Raw genomic sequence first — 24,552 nt, 5'->3', positions numbered from 1 at the left:
TGTTCACAGTAATTTTTTTTTCTCTCAACCTCTGATCTTTGCCTTTTGTGCCCCCAGTTCTCCTCTTCAGCCCTCCACAGGGAGGAAGGAAAGGGGGAGAGAGTGAGTGGCAGCCTGGTTTGGAGAGTCTCAGTACATGGTCAAATACATGGTCAAATAATTTGTTTGCTTCCTAAAAGGTGGGAAAAAAAGTGTATTCTCAATTTCTACTATTACATCTATATTTATTTTGATGCAACATAATTCAATTAAAAATCTCTTGTCAATTTGAAATAATGAAAAGTCTTAGTTTTTATAAAAGAGGCTGTTTCTTCACCTTGTAATGGACATGGTGTCCATAAAATAGGCATCCTTTTCAAAGTTTCCTTCATTTGATCTCAAATGGTAGAATCTATAATACCATAAATATTTCTTTTTTATAGCAAAGGACTAGCTGGATTGTGTGACTACTGTCAAAAGTCTTTAAATAGCATTCAAGGTATTCTTTTAGAACATTTTCTTACTGGTCATTTAAATTGTTAGCAAAAATGAGTAGTAGATGGTACAGAGGGATTGTATTACTGGATGATAGTTGGTACTATGTAAATTGATTCAGCAGGTGTAATATTCTGATGATGCCACTGTCAGCAGAACACTAATGGACAGGAACAAAGGAGCAAAGAGGATTTACCAGTACAGGTAGTAGAACTGCATCTCATGGGAGGGAGGTAACTTACAGAGTGCCCCAGTCCTTGCATTTGGTATGCTTGTTTTCCAATTATTCAAAACTGAATTGGAAAGGAGTGAAAAATAAGGTGATGAATGTCAGTAGTGATTCTAAGAACAGTACAGACTGTCTCTGACTATGCAGAGTTGCAGAGGGATGTCATGGTATAATGAGACAGATTATAAAAGAGCAGGTGAAATTCAATGTGGATAAGTGAAAAGGTGTAAGTCAGAAATGTAATTTTTCATATACAGTACTGTCTGCCTATGCAGCAACACCAAGCTGTGTTCCAAGGGTGAGGTGAACACTCACAGCCCTCTGCATCAGGCAAGGGTAACCTGGCCACATGAGCTGGATGAAAAAGCCTTGTCAAGCACACTCAGTTTGGAGGTGACTGAAGAGGGGCTCTAAATACAGAGGTCAAATCATTCTCTTTGTGGTAGAACGGGGACTGGTACTAAAGGATTCATAGTTATCTCTTACCTGAATTTTACTCTGTCTGCATTCCTGTTGTCACACAGTCCAGCTTATACATTTAAAATGTACACACAGCTGTATATATGCAATGGCCTGGCATTTCTTCATACAATAAGGATATTTTTGAATCAATTGCTTGAAGAAATCAAATCTTCTTGCAGTTGTGTACAATGACAAGCAAACTGTTCCTTGCAGATTTAAAGGATATTTTACAATACTTACTTGAATTTTTTGATAGCTGACTTCCATTGATTTTAAAACATTTAGCTTCTTTATTTCCAGCCTATCAGATTTTGACTTACTTAAAATAGTTAAATGCAAAGCTCCCACATGATCATAGTACAAACTGACAACGCTGTTGGTCTCAGATCTGGTAAGTATTTCCAAACATACAAAACTGAAATACAGGCAACAAAATAGAAATAAATAATCACATGAAGAGAAACAAAAGTTGTTCTGCTTAAGATGATACACAATAGAATTGAGGTTCAGTACTTCAATCAGATCTCTTGCTTTGGCATACACCTAAAGACACACTTTCAGAACAAATTGGCAAGGGGAAGAAAAGAGTCTCTTCAAAAAATAATGACACATTTTATTCTCCTTCATGGCAAAATATAGTACCAAAACAGTCAGTTAAAATCAGCTCTCGGATTGGTGAATGACTGTGCTATCACAGAAGTGACTTCTAAAGAGTTCTCTCCTTAGGCTATTTTTTTATGAAGTGATTAATTAAAATACAGCTGAATTAAATCTATACTTTCCTGATGTCATCTATATAGGCCAATGTTATGCTAATATGTTATACTTAGCACACTTCAACAAATAGAAGGGGAGAAAGGACAGTCTCTCTGTCAAGATTCAATTCATACAGTGACAATACATGAGTTATTTAATCACAGCTATCTGCATTCTGTGGCAGATGAACAAGGAATATATGGTATATGACTGATGAGCTTGCTATATCCTTCGATGACCTCTCAGCAAGTAATGAAGCATGACTGCTCATATTTAGCTCTGTCACAGACTACACTCTCTTTGTTTATGTGTTGGTATCACTATAATACTTTGTCTGGAGCCTGCTGCTCTTCAACTGGGTGAAGGATTGTGCTTGATTCTGCCAACTACACAACTAATTAAGGACATTACTCCTGCTTTCTACAAATCTTGTCTCTTTATCAAGTATTCTAACCTGGAACTTCACTCAGAACTTACTAACAGGAAGAATTAATGTTTCTGTAGAGAACATGTTTATGGTAAAACAGTATTAACAAAGTATGTGTGAAGACTGGAATGCAGGAACTTTTCTGTGTAGCTGTCATGCCACACTTCATGACAAAAGTAGGTTTAAATTCTGCACGTGCCTTAGGGAAGAAAAGACTTCCTTTATTGCTCATGAAGGTGACTGAATGACTGTACACACATATTTGCTTTTACAATGTTCTCATCTTCAAGATTTAATAATTGAAAACAATTGCCTCTATCACTAGATAGCCACACCTGTTAAATAAATAGCACTCTGAATTATTACATATACTTAGAGGCAGAGCCACTGCAGAGACTGCTTTTTAGTTAATTAGTATTTTCTGAAAAAAGTACCTGTCTACTTCATCAAGTGTAAAAGTGCCATTTATTTTCATGATTGTCTGTAAACTACTGTGCATAGACTAAACTGACTGAACACAGAACCTTATTTATAAAGAAACATCTCCCTGTTGATTTGAGATTTCTTTGTAACAAAAACTCATTTACAGACAGCATCTTCAGTAATCTCTACAAATGCCTAAAATGAAGGATTTTCACATTGAAGATCAATTTCTACTTACGGTACTGAGGAAGAATAACTATTATTTTAGAAAGTTTCACAATTAAAATGAAACCACTGATAGAAATAGTACAAACCCTGCAAAACAGTGAAAATGCGTGAAAGTAATAATTTTGAGCTTGGTTCCTCTGTAAGTTCCTCTGAAACTTTGCCAAAACAGTTATAACAGCAGATTTGGACCACTTACACATTTGCTTTACTACTTAAGGGGGAAAACAAAAAGAAAAGGTTACGTTACCCTTAAATTCAAAATTACTTTCTTTGTATATATACCTCATTTCCATAATCAGAGAGAAATTACTATGTGAAAAAGCATTCCATGTGGCAAAAATCTGGTGTTTGGAAATACAAACCTTGGAAACGTGGGGTTCCAGTTTGTGGGCTCCTATATTGCAAACAGCAACCATGGACTTGTGCTGAAGAAAAAGAACACATTAAGCATCAATTGGTAGTAGTATAATGGCCCCGTAGCTATTATGCAGTCTACCAAGAAAGTAAGAATAGACTATACTTCAGCTGGGAATGAATTTAAAGTCAGGAAAAGGCAAATACCACACATGTGTTGGAGAAGGAAAGCTGGAAATAACAAAGCTTCCTTTTCTCAAGATCTGAGTAACGCTGTTTGAGCTATCCGGGAAAGGCTCCCCATCCCTCCCGGCCGTGCCAAGTGTCGCAGCTGTCCCTGCATGCAGCAGCAGCTCTGTGCACTAGGCGGCGCTGCACAGCGAAACGATCATTCTCTGAAAAATATAAAGACATCAGTAGTGACATAAAAATAAATCTATAAATCATGCAAGTTAACTTTCAGACAAATATAACAACAGGCAAAACGAATGGGCTATAGTTACATCACTTAAAAGCTTCTCAAGGCAAAAAAGATGGAATCTTGTCAGCAATCTGAAAGACCTCCAAGGAAATAGCACATGAATTATTCTCCTAGTCAGGAAACTGAAATGTCTGAACATAAACAAACAGCAGCACCAGCACCACCCCCCGCTGGAGATCTAATTATTCTGATTATACAGAAGATCAAAGCTTTGTTCATTCTGTTTAAAAACGTCCCTTTGCATTCTTACAAGAATATTCACTGGTAACATCCCAGTTAAATTCAAGTAGCTGCAGCCAAACTCCCGGGTTACAATTCAAAGTTGTTTGGCCTACCCTAAAATGTTGGCCTACCATAAAATGTCATTCTTTTCTGGGCAACACATGTTCAGTACATCCATTGTCTGGAAGTTTCAGCTTCTAGCTTCCCACTCCATACTTTTTCTATTCTGCAACTCATCTCTTTGAAATAAACAGCTGCCACCTGCCACTATTTGCTTCACCTTCAATTAGCTATCATCAAGTTTCTTAGCACTGAACTTCAAAATACTGTATCAGGAATGAAGGAATGAGAGTGAATGAAGTCTTATTTAAATATGTAATTTCTTTTGTAATGATCTCTAATATTGAGAGACTTGCAAAGAGGCCTAGCAGACAAGACAAAAAATAAATGATAGGCAGGGTATCTAAACAGTCCCACAAGACCTGTGGTAACACAGAGAATTAGTGAAACAAGTGTGTCAGCACTGTGATTAAAACTAATTTATAACTCATGCAAATCACATATGTACTGGGAAAAACTGGGCGTCACCTGTCCTGTTTCATTTTAAAATGGAAGATGCAAGAATGGGTGTTGCTCATGATCTCTTTGTAGGGAACAAGCCCTCCAGAGTTACACATCAGTAAAAGCTTCTTTCTCACTTCCATACTATTCTCCTCATTTATGCTATATAAGTAATAGCTGGTTTTCTTAGAAAAATGTTTTACCTTGAGAAGTCTTCTGCTATTCTTTCTTTGCAATTAAACTGGTCAAATACTTCACAGACTTCATAGATGAATAACTGATTAAATTGGGTAAATTCTTGGTACACATCTTTTTTGTTTTTTCCTTGAAAGCAGATGTGCTGTAGCAATTCTGGGATCAGAGAGGCCATAATCTTAGTGAAAACAAACATACATCATTACTTTCAGTCTAAAGTCAACATATGCAAGTTATGTGTTTTATGCAAAAAGACAAATTTATGAGAATGGAGAATATGGAGAATATGGAGAATATTGAGGACCAAATTGAGTCATAGGTTGCAATTAATCAAAGGTGACAAATATATATTTTCAAGGTGGAAATTTAAGTTTCATAACCAAAATCAGAGTGCAAGACTGATAGCTGCTGAGCTTGCTGCTGGTACAGAAAAGAAACTGTGATGTAGTCAGTGCCATGGCAGGTTGAATTCACACTCAAAATGCACCCAAAGACTTCTGACTACAGAATCACAGAATGGCTGGAGTTGGAAAAGACTACTGAAGGGCATCTGGTCCAACACCTGGGTTCAAGCAGGACCACCTTGAGTTTATTCTCCAGGACTATGCTGGGATGCCAAGTTCAACAGCAAGTGCATGTTTCCAGTTACTTTTTTCATAGAAAAACTGTGTGACAAACACAAATATTGAGATCACTCACTACCAGTCACATTTAATTAATTCCATTCAGATCACTAAATCACATGCTTCAGTTAAAAAATTTTGTAAATCACATATCACAACCTGGTTTGTGTTATAACTTCTCTCAACAGACTAAATGGATATTTAATAATATTATTACTTCAATATTACTTCAATAAAGAATGAGCATATACAAGAAAATCCATTATTCTATGCCTAAGAAAATCTACTTTTTAAATAACATGTGGTCATCACCAAAATCAAAACAATAGTCAGCCTCTCAAATGGGCATTAATGTACATTAAGTTACTAGCACAGAAAAAAAATTCATTACATTTTAAATTTGCTACTGGTAATGCCTTCCTGATACCCAGACCCCCTTGAGAGTAAAGGCTATGGACTCTGTCTCCTTTCACCCCTTGAACTAGCAGTCTTGCCTCCATGGCTTGAATCACTACAGAGCTGAAATTCACCTGCATTTCACTTCTGACCCTGTGAAGACCAGCAGCAGCAGTTTAAAAATGTTGACAACCAGAGCTGCCTGCTGCCAATCTCTCCTCCTGGGGAGTTAACACATCTCATTTCACCTTGGAAACAGTAAGATGTGTGCTCACAGCCAGCTGAATGGAGGGGTCAGCAGCCTCTGAAGCAGCCCTCACACATCTGCTTGCAATCTGCTCATACTGTTAATTGGTATGAGGTATGTTATTCCCTCTGAAGGACTTATGGCAGGTTTTGTATACTTCAGGCCAGATGTAGAAAAGAACAAAATCTAAAGAAAATAACTAACACCCCTATTTTTTTAAAGCTGTAATTTCTTTCAGAAGTATCCATATTTATCCTTCTATAGGCGGTGAGTAAAGATGACAGCATCAGTCAGCTCTGAATGCTCAGCATTTTCTCCTTCTTACAGAACAGGGAGCCAAGTGTGGACAAGCAGGTTACTGTACCACAAACAGCTGTGCAGCAGTACACTGCTGACATGACTGCAGTTCTACCAGCTGGCCAAACACAAACCCACAGGAAAGCCTTATTCACAGGTGATGCCCTCCCAAGTTGCAAAGGAGAGAGCTTCAAATACAGGGTAATAAAACCAGGAAATAATTGGTCATCTGTGGCAAATATCCTGGAACAAAGTGCAAAATGTGGAAGTTCAACAGGTGGAAGCAGAAACTGAAGGAATAAAACCAGTAGTGACATTACTGCCCTGCAGAGCCAATATATGCCCTGCACATATTAATGTATACATATATATACATGCAAAAATAGATGTTTATAAAACAACAGAACAGCCACTTAAGTCAACAGACTGCGAAAGTCACAACAGCAGTAAGCCTTCTCCAGTTCTCACAACATACACATTAGAACACCTTAACATCTCTATATTACAATGCTCAGCTCATAGAGTTAATAGTAGTTGCAAGTAACACTTGCAAATATGTTAAAGTATTTAAAAAATGTCAGTAAGCTGAGTTCCAATGTGCCCGAGAACCAGACAGGCTCAGTATGATGGTGAAAATGAGATAATGTGGTGAAAACTATTGTCCCTAATTCACCAAAAATGTCTCTGACATAGCCAGGAAAAGACTTTTGATGTCAGAATTTCTATTTCTGATATCAAACACTGATGTAAAGGACAATGTTAGTCTGTAAAAAGGTTTTTATCTATTACAGAGCCTATTGGCTCACTCTTTCAAAAATAAGATCATGTTGTCATTATGATACTGGTGTATTATCAGTGTAGGAAAACAATGCTTGCCAAACATAGTCTTGCAAAAGCAATTATAAGCCAGTAAAACATGACAATTAAAATAAACAGTGGAAAGTTGTACTTAGTAAGGAAAATTGCCACTTAACACAGCAGAAAAGAATATTTGAAAAGGAAAAATAGAAATAAAGGAACCTTTTATATTAAAGAGAATTATAACTCAAACGAAAGAAATCACTAGCTATTATAAGAGTAATCTTCTAAGTTTAGTGCTCACCAGAAAGTTAATAATGAAAAAAACCCAGCAGTCACTGGGAAGTATAAAGAAGGTTATAGTGCAGTCCATATTGCCAAACCAATTTCTCAGTCTCAAGGAAGCTGAGAGAGCTTTCCAAATACTTACTGTAAATAGCACACGCCTTCCCTCTCACCAAAATCTAAAGGTCTGTGGTGTCCCCAGGTCTAATCTCCATAAGTTTCCATAAAATAGTCCTGGCTGACTTCTTATTTTCTAAATTTCTTGCCATTACTGGGTGCTCTTTTTGCATTCCTGAGGCCTGAATGGCTTAGCAGCAGCAGCAGAAGTGCAGCTTCAGAACAATAAATGCTTCTCTCTCAAACCTAATCTACAGGATCTGATGCTGAAAGAAAAAAGGGTTTGTGTAAGTTGATATTTGTGATAATGAGTTCTTATATTACTGCAGGTTTTTAAGAAGTGCAGATTTGTTCACTGTGAAATGGGTCATGGCCAGCAAGCATATTTCACAGAATCAAATACAAACCTGTAATTGGTAATTCTCCCAGTTCTGTGCTTCTTTATGACCAGTGGTCTAACAGTGAAAGGCTGATCACTCATGGTCAATCCATCAGCATCCAGCTCCCCACCATATTCACTAAACATGGATGACATCTGGAAAATTCAAGACATCTGTGTTTTAAGAAGGATTTGGCTTTCTCTCTACATACTTTTGCAACATACTTGACCCTGCAGTAAAACTGTAGCAGCAAAGCTCATTTTGCAAACATGGAACACAGGATCACTGTAGGCTCAGCCAAATGAGAAAACAAAAGTTAAGGAGATATATTTCTCTTCAAATACACTTAGCTCCAGAATTAGCAAAGGCAACACAGGAAGTGCTTGGCTTAGTGCATCCATTTAAAAGGATTACATTTTAAAAGGAATATTTTAAAAGTTCATTTTAGTGCTAATAAGTGTTTCTCAGCTAATGCTGGAATCATCACTAAATGGGGGAGAGAATGTCCTAGGCAAACTTCATCAGCCCAGTAATGTTCAAACCCTTCTATAATACTATGTTAAAATGGAAGTAATTTTTTTTTTTTGCAGTGAAGTATTTGAAATTTATGAACTCTCAAACTGTTGGGAACATTAGGAAATGGCAGATTACTGTTACCTCTTACCTTAGAATCTAAGTTCTCTGGGAGAGGTATTACCTCTTTATTATGTGTCTCTAGCTGAAACTTGGTAGAACAGAGTTTCTGCTCCCTACCTGGCCCTCATCTGTGACCACTGCATCAGTCAAGGGAAAATTTGCCATTGGCTTCAATGGGCAATAAATGAGACTCCTCAGTAATAGAGAGCATGATCCTTAGGGAGTAATACTTGAAAAGAGGGTCTCAACAGGTTCTAAGAGTTTATTTCAAGGATAAAGATGATTGGAAGTGTCTCTCTTGTCAATCTGGATGCTAGAAAGATGGAGAAGTCAACCCAGAAACCATCTGTTTTGCACATGTGTATTTGAATTGTTGGAAATCAGTCTTCCTTTTCAAGGAAACTGATTTTTTTCAGTAAATGAAATGGCATTACTAAGCCATATTTTTAAACAGTACTTTTCTTGGACATATAAATTAAAATTAATACCATCATGAACTGTACATTTTGTGACCTTAAATGGAGAGAATTCATTTTTAAGGAAGATCAGGAATTCATTCCGCCAAGTAGTATTAGAAATGGGATGGAAGGCAAGACACTGGCTTAAAAGCCTTCCTGGACAATGGGGTAAATTTGAACTAGCCTAATGTAGTCTCTCTGTTTATCTTCTTTAGGTAAGAGAAGGTGGGCTGGTAAAGAGAAATATTTCCCAATCAATGTCTGTTCTGAGGTAGGTCGAAATGGTGATTAAATCTGGGTGTTTCCAGCTCATCAGACAAATGCATCAGATGGCTCCTTACCAAAGACTCTGTGGACACCATAAATCCAGTTCTGTAAATTACAAATCAAAAGACCTTATTCATGCCCTCTGCAACGAGGAAAGCAGCAGGTTGTCTCACCCGACTGAAGGCAGCAACATGTGCTGAAATTGCCAAACCAATTTGAGAAGGCCTAATTGCCTTTGAATCATCTGGAAGAGGATATAGGGCTACTTACTTACCTATAGGAATTGCTTTTCTTGGTCGACGACTCCCTGATAGTCGTTGTTTCTGCTTTCAACTGTGGCAGTCCCTAGAGTGGTGTCGGTGCCATGCAATGCCATTTCTCATTTAAGGCCGGAGCTCACCAGCACTTGCTGAGCCCACAGAGGCCAATGCTGCTCAGCACCACTGCAGGCAGGGCGCAGGGCCCCTGAAGGAGCAGAGGTGGGTTTGGCAGCCCTGACGCGTGCACTGTTCTGCGGGCCACCCCTGCTCCTGCCGCCTCAGACCAGCACCAGCCGCCCCTGGCTTCCAATGCGGCTCCCGTGCTCAGTTTAACAGGTAACAGCGGTGTTGGAATAAATCAAACTCATCGCTCTTAGAGTTTATTTCCCCCTTAAAAGAACAGCCGAGGAGCTTGGGAACAACCTGTGAGCTGGCTCCGGACTGCGTCGATGTGCGAGCCTGGATGGAGCCGGAGCTGAGAATGTCGGGGGGTGGGTTTGTACTTCGAACTAACCACAACAGGGCGGGGGAACTAAATCTGCCCTCAAACCGTCCGACTTATCCGAGGCCTGACGCACGGTTTCCCGACAGTTCTCCACAGCAGCCGCTGCGTGGCAGGAGAGATCAAGAGGATGGTTCATATTCTGCGGCGGGCAGCCTGGGAAGAGCTCAGAGCGCGGCCGCCGGCGTGGGACGGGCGCCATCTTGTCTCCCTGCGGGCGGCGTGTGGGGACCCGCGGGCCGGGCACCGGTCCCGGCGGGGAGAGCGACACGGCCCGCGGCCCGGGTGTGCCGCTGGCTGCTGCTGATTAGCATTAGCGGGAGAAAGGACGCGGTAGCAGGCAGCTCGTAGGGGACGGGCAGAGGCAGAAGCTGGCACTGCCGAGGGCGGCGGCCCCGGCATCGCTGCCCGACCCTCACAGAGCGGGGTGGCGGGGGAGTCGTGCCCGGGGCAGCTCCGCAGTGGCGGCTCCGGGACGCGGCTGCGGGCCCGGGCGAAGCTGGTTCTGAGCAGGAGCTGCCGGGATGCGCCGGACGGCTGAATATAAAATTAATCCCCTCATCAGAAGGTAATAAATAAAACTCCAGGGAGTTCCTCTTTGGCACAGGGAGAAAAATTAAATGGCTTTCCCCGTCTTACAATCCAGAAGACTGGGGAGCTGTATTCGTAGCAAACACATGCTCACAGAACATAGTAATTACTAACAAAGTCATATGCCAATTAATAAGAGATGCTTTCTGGATACCTGAAAACAATATGGAAAAGGACTGTGTATGTTGTTGCCACAAAACTGGGACGTTTATATATTTGTGAAGCTACATTTCCGTTTAAAAGTTAATTTTCCAGGTGATGTATAAAAAGAAATAAAAATAAATGCTTTTGTTTTGGGTTGACTAAATGTTTTCCATTCTACCCAAACCAGAACTATTTTCCATTTGTTTAGTTTGGCCACTGAAGTGAGAAGCTAGTATGTCATTATCCCCACACAACAGCAGGAAAGACATCTGAAGGACAGACAGAGTTTTAATTAGTTGCACTTCAGTATTTAAGATTGATGCTGAAAGGTATTACAGTCACAATATATGTGTCCTGGCCAGATGTTAAGTAAAAAATAGTAATTTTTTTTAATCTTAATTTTGAATTAGATATTAAAAGCTTCAGGAGTGAGTCAGTGCCTCTTTGAATTAATGACAAACATATAGAGGAAAGATGGCACCGGCTCAGTGTGCTTGTAGAAAACAGATGTAAACATAGAGTTGGGTAATACAAAATAAAAGAGAAATATGATTGTTTATTTAGTGTGTGTAATAAGCTACAGTCTCAGCCGTTTGCTTAAGTATTGACATACTAAAAGACAAAACCATACCAAAACAACCCAAACCTACATCACTTAAAAGAAGTCATTGTGCCAAAACACACTTGAGGAGATACCAGACTGTGTTTAGACAACGGTGTTGAACATTTCCATGGGAACAATTGATGTTGAAATCCAAGACTACAAAAAAAGCAAAAGCACAGAAACACCCATATGGATTTGCAAAAGTTTCAAGAAACATGATCCAAATTTTAAGCAATTGTTTTTTTTATATAAACCCATGGAAATTAAAAAAAATAAGGAATTAATATACAATTATTCACTCCTTATTTGCTTGTGTGGGAAATGTTTAGGAGTTCTGTAATGGATCTGTGCCTTATACCTTTTTTCGAGAGGAACTATGTCTAGCAAACCAGTGCAACATTTCAATGGCCAAAATGTTTGTCTCCTGTTTCTCCTGGCAGAGAACAACCATAACTATATTAGCTCTGAAAGGCAGTATGCAGATAGCCTGGCTTTTATCAAACATGTAGAACGTACATCCATGAACATGGGTATTAATCTCAGTGGGGCTGTTTCCTAAAAACTTTGATTGAGCTGGCCTGCATAAGACTCTTAAGTCGCTCACTTCTACAAGCAACACCTTTGCAGTTTGCACGGGCTAAACAGGTTTGCAACTAAACAGGAAAGAACTCTGAGAAAGTTTAATGTTGATCAACTGAAGACACTGTTGCTGCAAGAAATTACTATGACAAGACAGATCCTACTTCTTGGACACCTGATGCCCTGGATTTCCTTCCAAACTTGAAGTGTACATGGAATGAGGAAGCAAAATCCTTGTCAGAAATGGCCAGATGGAACAAACAAGATCCTAGAATAAGGAAAAAAATCTAAAGTGATTCAAATTTACTGAATTCACAACAAGCTGTTCATTCATGTGATCTTTATACATAGACCTTTTAAATCGTAGTCTTTTGAGACTGGTTTTCATTATGCACTGCAAAGTGAAAAGCAGAGAAGCCCTTAAGAAACAGGCATCAGTCTGTATCCAATTTCCACTCGTCTGTTCAGTTTCAGGCTCATTTTGAAGCTGTAGAATTTGACAGTGAATCTAGATTTTTCCAGGTAACCTGCCTTCCCAAGCTTATGCCCAATTTGTCAGAATAAAGCATGATACCAGCTTGGTGTGCGATACTCTTGTCAAGAAGTTGAAGGAGAAACTGTTCATTCCATTATATCTGGATGTCCAAATGTCTCCACTATTAGCTGGTAAAGCTTTGATTTGGGGACATAGAAGAAAAAGCCTTTCAGTGCTCTTATGGTCAATGCCAAAAAATGTGCAAGAATGACAATTACATGGGAAATTGTTTCTTTCCCAAGAGGCTGGAACACCCCAAAATGTAATTTCTTTGGCATATACCTTCAAGATCAGCATTTGTATTGTGACCTCATTCACCTGAGAGTGTTACAAAATGTATCTTAGTGTTATTATATTCATTACATATTTATTACATATTGTCTCATATTACGCTATATTATAGTTATTATATTTGCTATAGTTATTATACTATATTTATTATATTTAGTATATATTTATTTTATTTTATTATCTTAGTATTATTATATTTAATAAAGTGATAAGATTGATAAAAAGCTTGGTTAGGGTTTGGCTCTTTCATTTGCCAAATGATCCAGGACCTGCTATCCTGAGGCATAGGTTTGCATCGCCAGAGGTGGGCTGATGATTTCTGCTAGACTTAGAATCCTATACTACCTGGGGAAGGGATGCCCGGCTTTCTAGTCCCATCATCTCCTGCCTTGCCTCTGTTTCATTTTCAGAATCTGTCTTTGCCAGCTGCTCTGTGTGAGCAGAACCTGGAAATTTCTGGCTCCAGGCTCTACTAGTGGCCCCTTTGTATGTTTTTCTGATGAGTGCAAGTTTGCATTTTAAACAGGATGATTGACTTAGTCATAAACCTCCCACGTCAGCATGTTGATAGAACCTTAATTTTTTTCCATGTGTACAGGTCATAGCAGTATATCACCAGGCAGACTCCAAGCCCTACGATGTGCTCAGTCTTCATACCACTCTATGTATGATTTACCTGAGCACTTTCCTGGGAGCATTTCTTTGCAGACTATGTCTATAAGAAAAAGAACTGAGCATAGACCTGCACTAGCCTTGTTATTCTGAAGATATGTGGTGTTTGTCTCTTGTGGGAGCTGTGTAGATACATCCATAATTACCACAGAAAAATAGTCTCACTGCAGTGACCTATTTCATTGCCTAGGCAAAAAGCACTTGATGGTTCAAGTGGAAACTGTATGTATTCTGGTGATGTCACAAAAAGAAAAAAGTCACAAGGAACCTCAGAAACCTCAAGGATTTCTGTCACCTCTGCACCTCCAAGCAAAATGTTTCATACAGGCAGGCCCAAGTCTTCATCTGGGCCAGAAGGTTTCCAGGAACCTTGCAGCACCCAGTGTAGGACCTGGTGATTCCACTACATTTGCACTGTGAAATGTAAATTCCACTATTCATAATTTTGACGTGCCACGTTACAAGAGCAGCAAACCCAGGGCCATTGAGGTAGAGTTAAGATTCCACTTGTCTCTTAAGTGAAAGGATCTTGAGGTTAGCATCTCTGTTAAGTATCCAAACACCAGCATGTAAAATAAATGAAAAACTAACTAAAATTGTTGGAGAGATGGGCAAGAACCATAATCTCTTTCCCTATATACAGTACTCAGTGCCTAAATATGTAGCAAAAGTTAATATTTTAGAAAGCAATTAAGCATTGACTAGGCATGGGAAATCTTCCTCAAACAGATGTTGTGTTACAAATTGCAGCATTTATCAGCCTACTGATGATACCATTTATTGTAAGTCTGCTCTTTCAAAGTGAAACCATATGTTGAATGGAAATGAGTGGAAGCCTAAGGTAAGATAAGACTGTTTACTAAGCTGTGCTGATGGATGAACTTTCTTTACAATATAGTTTAGGATTATATAAATTCTAATTGGTATATGCAAACAAATGTGCAGACACCAGGTATAACATGATTTAAGTTAGCTGTCAGATGACACTTCTAGAAGATAGTGGGACTAATACTACTGGTACCAAACTTCCACAATATCAAACGCTTGTGTAGTTCCCATGTTCCAGTGTGTGAATAATGCTAGTTTCAAAGGAGCAAGGAGAAAGGCAAGTTGATAGTAATTTTTATTCTGTTGCTCTTGGAAATTTTACGTTGCAGAAAAAGGTGTAGAATCTTGGAATACAAGAGGAAGCCACATTTCAGCTATTCCCCAAGAGTTCCAAAAGCTAGACTCTAGCAAACGTCACCCTGCTGATTCCTTGGAGCTGTACTCAAGGTTTCAGGTTTGGCTTGTGACTGTGTCTGTCAGTCTCCTGTCATGTCAATTGCCTGCACTGCTTCCTTGGAGAAGCAACTCCTTACGGAGAGCAACTCCTAACAGAGGATAATGAATCATTTGAGCTACAGCTCCCATAGGAAGATATGGAAGAATTTCCAAATTGATGCTTTTCAGTTTTTGGCTAAGAGTATTTAATTAGTTAATTTAAAAGAAAACAAGATTTTCCCCAGAAATCAGTCTTTTTGTTTAAAAATGTGCATTTAATAAAGATCTAATTTTCCGCAAAAGCTGTTTCAACCAATGCTGGGAATTAGTCACTGACAAAACTACTTGAAAATGGATTTCATAATGTAGAGTAAAATCCAGACAATTTTTTCCAGATGACTTTAGAGTAATGTTGTTATTACTCCTTACTCCTAAACTAAAAATGATAAACCAAGGAAACTTGTAATTAAGGTTAATGAAAAAGTAGCACATTAAAGATACAAAAAATACAGCATTTGAGCACAAAAATTACTTCAATCTCTGCTTTCTCATGCTTTAACTTGGTAGCTATGAAAAAAAGCTACCATGGTTTGATTTACTCTGGAGCGTTTTAAAGCAGCCAGTGCACTCTGAATAATTAAATAGTCTTCAGAAACGGTATTGCCAGAGTAGCACAAGTATCTAGCCAAGCTCAGCTCTGTTGCTCATGTGTCAGCTGCCTACTACCTTTTGGGCTTCTCTGTTCTTCTGGTGGCCTTCATCTGCAGTCCTATCTTGTGGTCCTTCTGCCAGTTTCTTCTACAGTTCCTTCTGCAGGTTCCTCTGTAGGTACATACAAACCAGAGGCATGAGCTCACACAGAGAAGCCCACATCATTTTTCTATTAATCCATAGTCATTTGGGCATGGCTTGTTCTTAAGTCTTCTGCTTCTTTCTTATTCCATCTTTGTTGAATATGAATTCATCTTTGTTGAATTGCCTGAGGCAATTAATAGTCTATCAAGAAAATAAATAAAATTAATGATGATTCTGTAATTTCTTATTAACAGACATATTCTCCTTAGGAAAAGAACAGCATTAGAAATTAGTTTTCAAAAGTAACTCCATTGGTTTCTAAGGGCCTAAGACCTTACCTTGAGACCTAAACTTTTTACAAAAAATTAGCAGCTAAATAATAATAATAATTTGAGCTAAATTTAAGCTAAATTAGCTTAATTAGAGCTAAATAATAACAATATTTTGTTTTGTCTGTTCTACAGAAAACATCTTATGAAGAGAATATGACAATAACTACTCAATTAAGTCACTTGACTCTGTTCCATTTTTCATGCAGAGCTTCGCAAACAAATCTTGAAACCATTTATGGCCATTGTTTTTTTATTTAAATTAATACTCATTCCAAGGAAGAAAGTATAAGTAATTAAAAAATAAGCTAGATCATCTGCATATTAATTTTCAACAATTAAACAATTATGGCCATTTTTTTTTTATTTAAATTAATACTCATTCCAAGGAAGAAGGTCTAAGTAATTAGAAAATAAGCTAGATCATCTGCATATTAATTTTCATCTGTAAAAATATCTATTCATGATTTCGGTTGTGATGTTTTTATTGCTGTAACACAACCTATGCATTTTAAGAGCAGAGGTTGTATCACAGGTGTTATAAGAGCACCTAACAATGCTGCATAACAAATGGAAATAGGAAATTGATAACCACATTAAACAGGTTTGGAAATTAATTTGATGCTTACTAAGGCCAAATATGGTTATCGTAGTTGGCCTTTGTCCAGAGCATACATTTATAGTAGTCAGGTATTTGGTATGAGCTAAAATTTATTCATGAACAAGAACAAAACTTTTACTTAAGCTCAAAACTAAAGACAGAAAGGATTTTATAGCAGAATTCTTGCTGAAATTGATTAAAAGAAATTCTGTTCTACTCTGTATCTCTGAGGATATCTGGGGTTATGCATGAGGCAAGTACTCAAATGATGTCACAGCTAATGCTTAGCATCATTTTCTCATAGACCAAATCCTTTCACACCCTTTTTAAACAAAAAGTTGGCATTAGACCACACGATACTACAAAAGGAGTCAAGACTATATGCCATTCACACAGTGGCACATTGCCAACAGGAAGCTCTGTAGAAAAAAAAAGAAATTGTTTCAATGCATAAATGAAGTGTAATAAAATATCATAATCAGAAAATCAACATGAGACATGGTAGGCCCAGTCCTGTTATACCTGAACTTGTTCGGGAATCAGCAAAGCTGCTTGTGCGTCAAACTCTTAGCAAATATGACTGGATACAGAAGGGCTTTGAAATTCAGGATGTGCTTATTGAATTTCATCTGGATTATGATACAGACTATACTATAAATGTGGATAGGTTGGGACTGAAATGCAAATAAATTAATTTTAAAAGTCTCTGCTGGTGCTGCTCGGGTTTCCAACTATGCGTTACAGATACGTAAGCAAAAGCTACCTTCTTAAACTTTTCCCTATGCACGTGTCCCATTAATACAGAATGTGGGAGTTTTTAAATTACCTTTTACTTGTTACCAAGTCAAAACATATTCAAGTTCAAAGCAGCCAACAGTTCACCAAGTTAAGGCAAATTCAGCTTAGAACCAAGAACAGACTGTATTTTTTTGCTGCCTTTGTTCTGTTCCAAATTATTAGCATAGCTGTTCTTTCTGACAAAGTTCTTGCCATCCCCATACACAGAAACATCAGATTCTAGATTCTAAGTGAAAAAGAAACTGATGGTACCATGGGATGACACTTAAAAAGAAAAATAACCCCTCAAATTTAAAGCTTTTTTTAAATATATTTTTACTGTTTTCAGTATGGTCCCATTTGTTTCAGGAGAGGTAACTGGAACAAATTCCACAATGGTCGTATACCACCACCCTGATTTTATTGCCGGCATCTTCATCTTGTTTTATTTAAAGTCAGTGTTAATACCTACAGTGATGAAAGTGGGCTTGGGCAGTGAAAATCACTAGAATAGATTCCAAAATGAGATCAGGAAACAGCACTTACTACACTTTTTCAATAGTACTTTATAAACTCATATTTCTGGCTGATGGCCTGACAAGGAGCCCCGTGTGTACTTGACACACCCCTTGCAATGAAAGGTGCCCAAGGAAGGCGTGATGAGGCCCCTGACTGAGGAAGTCAGTGAACCTTTGTTTTAGCTTTCTGCTCATACCTGATGTAATGAAAAGCTTTTACAGGGCAATGTTTGTGGGACAGAACAGACAGTAGGGAATTAGTGGATTAAACAAAAGTGGAGAAGCTGTGTTTGCTGAAAGTTGTGCTTTATGGTAATACTACCATTATATTTACCATGTGGACCATTACGGTATCAGAAATAAATATCTACCCAATGGGTGAATTGCATAAGATTATTTCCTCATCAGTGGTGACATGAGTGCATCACACTCCCTTTACAGAAGTAACTTTTGGTCAGTCTTATTTCTGAATACTGAAAACTTCCTTGTAATCTGTGATGACATGAGTATTCGGTTCATTCCTAGTGACATGGAGAACAGTCAATCTTTGTCTTCCTTTTCCACAAACATATGCATATTAGAATATTAGAATTTTATCTCAATGCTTTCTCTTTTCCATCTTCAACCATCCAGTACCTTACTCCTTACTCAAAGGTCAGATTTTCTTGTCCTTGATATAATAATTTCCTTTAAACTCTCTCTGTGTTGTCCTGTATCTGTCTTGAAAGATGATGACTACAGCTCAACACTATACTGCAACTGGGGCTTTCCCAGTAGAAAGTGAAGCAATGCATAACTGTGTCATCTGTGCAAAACTCTTAACTATGGTCTCAGGATGGTACTTCCTTTTTTTTTTTTTTTTAAACAATATATTACCAGTTCAAGAACCTTCATTCTGAAGCACAATATACCAGTTTCACCCTCTGAAAATGTGTGCTGTGCCCATTTGTGCTTTCAGTATCAACCTCCAGAAATTACTGTGCTATAGTTTTGTCCTTACCATCTCCTTCCTATAAATTACAACAACAGGCTAATTTATTACGGCTTTCAGGAGATGTTTCAATATTTTAAGGTTATATGTAATTTGGGAGGCCTGCAATCAGCTTGGATAAACACAAATTAAGCAATTAACCTCAGCACACTGGAATATTATCCCTGACATCATTGCACACTCAAAATTAATGGACTACAAGAATCAGTGTGATCATATCATACCCCAATGGCTGTGTGGTACCCAAACGTGCCTTTTTTTCTGTCTCATAGTGTATGAATCTGAATCCGTAGTGTCTCCATACAAATGTAATACTGTGCTCCCATTGCACTTCAGATTGTTTTCACTTTCTGCCTACAATTACCAAAAAGGCCTCCTGTCAAGTGCTAAACAGCCTTGTCCTGTGGAAATACTCAGCATAGGCTTGTGAGGACTATATGTGTGGGAGTAAATGTCTGCCTGGTTGATAGCTGTAGAGAAAGATGCCAACTTCCCTGGGGGAGATCACAGAAATTCTCTCTCCCTAAGCAAAATGTGCTCTTTGGCGGTGTGGCATTTGAAGAAAGTTGGATTATATATATATATATATATATTTTTTTTTTTTTTTTTTTTTTTTTGGCTGGTTTTCTTCTATTCACAGTCACAAACTCACTCAACAGCAGGACCACCTCCTGTGAGGCTGCTGCCTAAACCATTTGCCCCGCACTCTATGGGTGTGTGCATATATGTGTGTGTGGGGGCGTGTGTATGTGTGATGCCAAGTGACAGGTCTCAGAACTCCAGAATATCAGGATTTTTTTCTTTGTCATCTCTGGCTCTAACTGACACCAAGGCAGTTGGATGCCAGTTTCCAACATAAAATTCCCATTAGTTTCTTAGCTTTCACTCTGTGACCCTGTCTAACAGCAGTCAGTACCTTGTGTGCTTTCATGAGAACCATGTGCTTTACCTGTCACAACATGGTCCCCTGACCCTTCCACCATGAAGAATTCCTTTGGTGTAGCAGTGTCACTGCTTCATCTCTGCCCAGGTTAATGGCATGAGCAATCTCCTGAGTCGCTGTCCAGTCTACTGCAGTTTACATCTTTATCAAAATGCTGAATATTGTCATAGGTTGTGCCATTTGCTGCAGCATGGAGAAGCAGTGTGGGTTTTTCTCCTATAACCTCTTCATTAGTGTTACCTGCCTGTGTTCTGCCTTTGTTCTTTAACCTTCTTCTAGTATTTTGGTTCACCTATGTAACCATAGCAGTAGTAAACCTATAGGAGCTTCTGTGAGCTGGATGGCACTGCTTTGCACAGTCCAGTGGTATTACCACAGATTTATTTTATGGTTTCCAGTGTCACAGTCTCTTATCTCAGTTTCCAGGTGTGTTCTAGTCTCCTCTTGGGGCCTCAATGAACTTCTCCAAATTCAAAGATTATAACATACTTCACTCTGTCTTTCTAAAAATGTGAATTTAGTAATTTTCCTGTTTTCATGTAATGCAGTCCGTGTATTTCTGTAAGACAGTTTCTTACATGGTCTAAGTTAATCTCACTAACTAGAAAGTAGATGTCTGTTCAGAAGTGATAAAAGTCACACCACCACATTGTCAGGTGTTCTATCAGGAGACCAGACTCAAATGCCAAGCTTTCCCCTTTCCTATTTCTCTAGGCATGCTTTGAAATTACTGAGATCTTTATATGATGCAGATTCAGAACATTTCAGATTCTTGTTAATGAAATATTTTTTAATGTCCCCAATTCTCTAATTTTATCCTTAGAACGAAGATTTGCTGCACAGCTCTACTTGGCTATGGCCAGTAAGATATCAGTTACCTGAAAGACTGAGCACCATGGAGCTCAGACCCTAGGGTGAGGATTGCTGGGCTAATGGTTTAGCAGATGCATTCTCATGCATGTGTGTTGGCTCCCTTGTGAAAGACTGAGTCACTGAGAAAAGACTGAGTCAACGAGGAATCTGTGCACAAGCACTTCACTGGAACATTTCTGGTCTTTCCTATTGTTTCGTAACAGCTGCAGACACCTTCTGAGAGGAGATATCCTTGGAGTGAAAGCATTGCACTATTTTGCAGACTGTTGAACGGCCTCAAACACTACTTCCAGGGATAATTAGCTAGAGTCTTATTTGCACTTGTTGGAATTATAAGTTAGTAGTTAGTTCTGCATCCCTCATGACCTTCCTGTAGATGATTTGCCATTCTTGCTTCCAACAACCTACATGATTTTTGTTTCACATACTGCATACTGATAAACAGGTAATGTAATGTAAAAATTAAACCAAAATTCAGATTTTAGATCCAATTCATTAAAATAAGTTATTAAATATTCTCTATATATAGACAGTTATTGAATGAGAGAAGTTCAGTCTCACTCAGAGGTAATATGGCCAATTTATTTGCATTGCTCAAAGTCAGAAACGCAAGAGTTCAAATGAAAAAAAAAGCAAACGTCTGAAAAAATCATTGCTGATTTAACTCTCTGAGTTATTTAGTAACATAGACATGAATATATAGTACTATATTTTAATGAATCAGCAAATTATTTGATATTACTATATTCTAAATAATAAGCACTGCATGTTATGTAATTATTGATGTAGGTCTCTTCTGTAGGGCAAGAAAGAATTGTCTTTGTGGCATCACATGAAGAAACAGATTTGATGCCAGTGTCAATGAATTAGTTTGTTGTTTTTGTAGGGGTCTTTTTGTTTAGTATCTTAATATTTTCTGTTAAAGTGGCTTCCCACTTGCAGCTCAGAAAACTAGTGTAGAGAAATATTCAAGCAGCTTATATGAGTTCTTCACCTTCTTCTTCCCTGCCATATCACTAAATTCTGTTTAGTAAGATGGATACAAATGGACAAGGCTTGTTGATCATGAAGCTGTATTTCAGTCAGGAAGCACGAAAACTGAGAATGTAAATCACGGCTCTCTAGAGTAACTGCATCAGTCCAGACTATAGGTGAGGGTTCTTTCTTTCCATTTTCACGTGAGCTGCTGAAAATGTATTTCGAGCCCTGAATACTTATTTCTGAGATCTTGCTACACCCTGCTGAAGTTTTCCAAGAGATGAACAGAACAGTCACAATCTTCTTACATTTTCAGCAGAAGGCTGTAGTTTCTTTGGCTTGCATGTCCAGACCTCAGATAAGATGAGCTGGCTCGGATCTACCAACGCACAGTCCAGTTTACATTGCACCACCTAAGGATCTATACCTGAATACTGGATTCATGGCTTGTACTGCCAAAATTCCTGCTGAAGCGCTGATGCAGTTGGCATGGCTCATATGCTTGTACTGGTGCTTTGAACTGTTCTTACAGAGGGACATGTTTCAAGAAAATGTCCATGCTTTAAGAAAATGATCTTTAGAGAGACTGTTTGAGCTGCCTTGAGAACATATTGTTGGAAGCATGATCAGCACTGATCTGAAAAGCTTCTCTGGCCTGCAGCAGAACAGAGGAAAACACAGCTAAGCCTCAGGGTCCTGAGGCAGCAGAGCTTGATTTCACTCATTTCTCTTCCAAGGTTCAAAATAATTTTGGAGCCCATTATTTATTGCAGCCAAATTTGACTGATGGCAGGGATGTCACAGATAAGTCTGTCTTCAAAGGATTTAAGAAAACCCAAGAACATTCAGGTAGAAAAGGGAGAGCCAGTTCCCAGTTTCCCAGGTGAAAGAATAACTGCCATAGGCTCACCTCGTATTAGAAATGAGAGAATCCATCAGAGACAGAAACTCTGTAATTATGTGATGTGCAGCAAAAAGATGGCAGAAGTCTACCCCTTTCTGCACACCAAAGTCAATCAGCCACAAGAGACAGATTCATAGGAAATCAGGCATAATTAGGTCTAGAGCTCAAAGGTCAATGAACACAGCAGAATGAAGCGTTATATAAATAGAGGATGAATCCAGTCTCATGCCAGGAAGTATTGGTAGAACCTAAGCAAATACCTAAATGCGTAAGCATCTATCTTTAGCTATGTCAAATAAAAGCTTTGTCAATAGTTACAGGCACGTTACATTGCTTTGAAAAGCAATGTTTTTCTAAACAAAAGCACTGCTTTTATTTTACCTCCTTCACTACCTCCCTTTCAACAATTCCCAACCCAACTTGCCCTTAATGCAGGAAAAGAGACAGCTAAGCATATATAGTTCCACCTCTGTGCTGAAAGGACTAATGATACCAATGCAGAGGAAAGCCAGCCCTTTTCTTCTGCTGTGTTTCACAAAGCAAGAATCCACTCCTCTCCCTAAGTGACAAAGCTTGGCTGTATTAAAACTAAGAAGTACATTCCTATGACTGTTTTTTTCAAAGACGTCCAAGATCTTTTAGTCAGTTCTCTGCTTCACAGAAATATATGAACCATATCATTCATCCTATGGAAAATGTCTCTATTTAGCCACTCCATAGCTCCAGAAAGTTTTGCAAGGATAAAGACAAGGATAAAAAATACAGTACGTATCTGACAAGGGATCCCTAATGTGGGTTTCCCAGATCATGCATGAAGGGGTTGCAGGCCTCCCTCCACCTGGAAGTGCAGCTTTTTATGACTCTTCCTTGAGCCTTCCTCTGTCTCAAAGCATTGCAGTGGCAGTCCAACAACACTACTGTCCTCAAAGGTCAGAAGCACAAACAGTTTGCTCCTTCTCATCACACAAAATGATTTCCTAAGGTAATTTTTGGAGGAGGAAAAAGGCAAATGAAGATACCCAGGTACGCATGAAAAATTACAACTAATTTGTCCTGTTGTTGTATTCAATGGAGGCAGACAACACAGAAATTTGGGGAGCACCAAAAGAACCGTAACACTGAAGTTGTGAACAAAGGTAGCTCAGACCTTAAGAGTGTCAGACAGAAGCCAAGCCCTAGGATGAAAGTCTTCTGCTTATAGCTAATTCTTTAAACAGCAAATTACACATGTATAATGCTGGTCCCAGTACTACGTAAAGAAGGGGGAAACATTATTAGAAATGCAGAAAGTTAATTGCAAAAAGCAGACTTGTTTACAGAGTTGTTTATGCTGAGGGAGCAGAGCACCCTACAGTCAAATCAAAGGAAGGAAAAAAATTGCACACTCAAATATGGGGGAAGAATAAGCACAGAGGATTTATGTTAAAGACTCTGAAATCTGTGGGAAGAATTGCATTCCATTAAGATATGCAGATCCACTTTCATGAAATTCATTTTCTACAGAAACATCAATGTAGAGAGATTTTCATCTATTTTAAAAAGAGATTAAAAAAAAAAAGCTGTGTGTAACCATTTTTTAGATAAATCATACCGTCACTAAACCAGCTTTGAAGACTGGTTGCTTCTGCTGAGCACAGTGGGAGTTCTGCCATGGCCTGAGAGCCAACGGCCTGTTCCTCAGTGCAAGCTGGAGAAAAGAACGTACATGTGCTGGAGCAGTGTTTGTGAAACATGGTGCTGATTTTAGTGATGGCTTTTTCCATGCACCAAGCATGAGATCATGTACAGGGCTGTATTTACATGGTGATGTCATTTTGCAGCAGAAGCTGGAAAAACAAAGAGGATATATTCCACAACTATGCAACCATGTCATATATATGTTGGCAAGATGAAATTAAGATGTGGGACAACCCTGCCCCAAACTTCTAGACAAGCTTATGTTTTGGCTGCAAAATCAACTCATAACTCTAAAGGGAACTTTCATCAGGCAAACAATTTTGGAATCAAACAGCATATGTACTTAATTGAATGCTTACAAAATCACCTTTTGTTTTATACAGACGTTCTGCCAACAAAAAGAAAAACC

The 24,552-nt window shown here is 38.6% G+C and overlaps 1 long non-coding RNA gene across 1 annotated transcript; it reads right to left on the bottom strand.

The window, feature by feature from the left end:
- Positions 1-1,492: 1,492 nt before the first annotated feature.
- Positions 1,493-3,642, bottom strand: LOC128808348 (uncharacterized). The gene is made up of 3 exons (XR_008437445.1): positions 3,561-3,642; positions 3,362-3,424; positions 1,493-1,580 (listed from the first exon to the last, which is right to left on the bottom strand). It is a non-coding gene; the product is annotated as an uncharacterized LOC128808348 (long non-coding RNA).
- Positions 3,643-24,552: the final 20,910 nt, after the last annotated feature.

Source organism: Vidua macroura, chromosome 6 (genome assembly GCF_024509145.1).
Source record: "Vidua macroura isolate BioBank_ID:100142 chromosome 6, ASM2450914v1, whole genome shotgun sequence".
Classification (NCBI taxonomy): Eukaryota; Metazoa; Chordata; class Aves; order Passeriformes; family Viduidae; genus Vidua; species Vidua macroura.
Note: the sequence above shows the minus strand (reverse complement) of the source record. Positions and strands in the feature narration are given on the sequence as shown.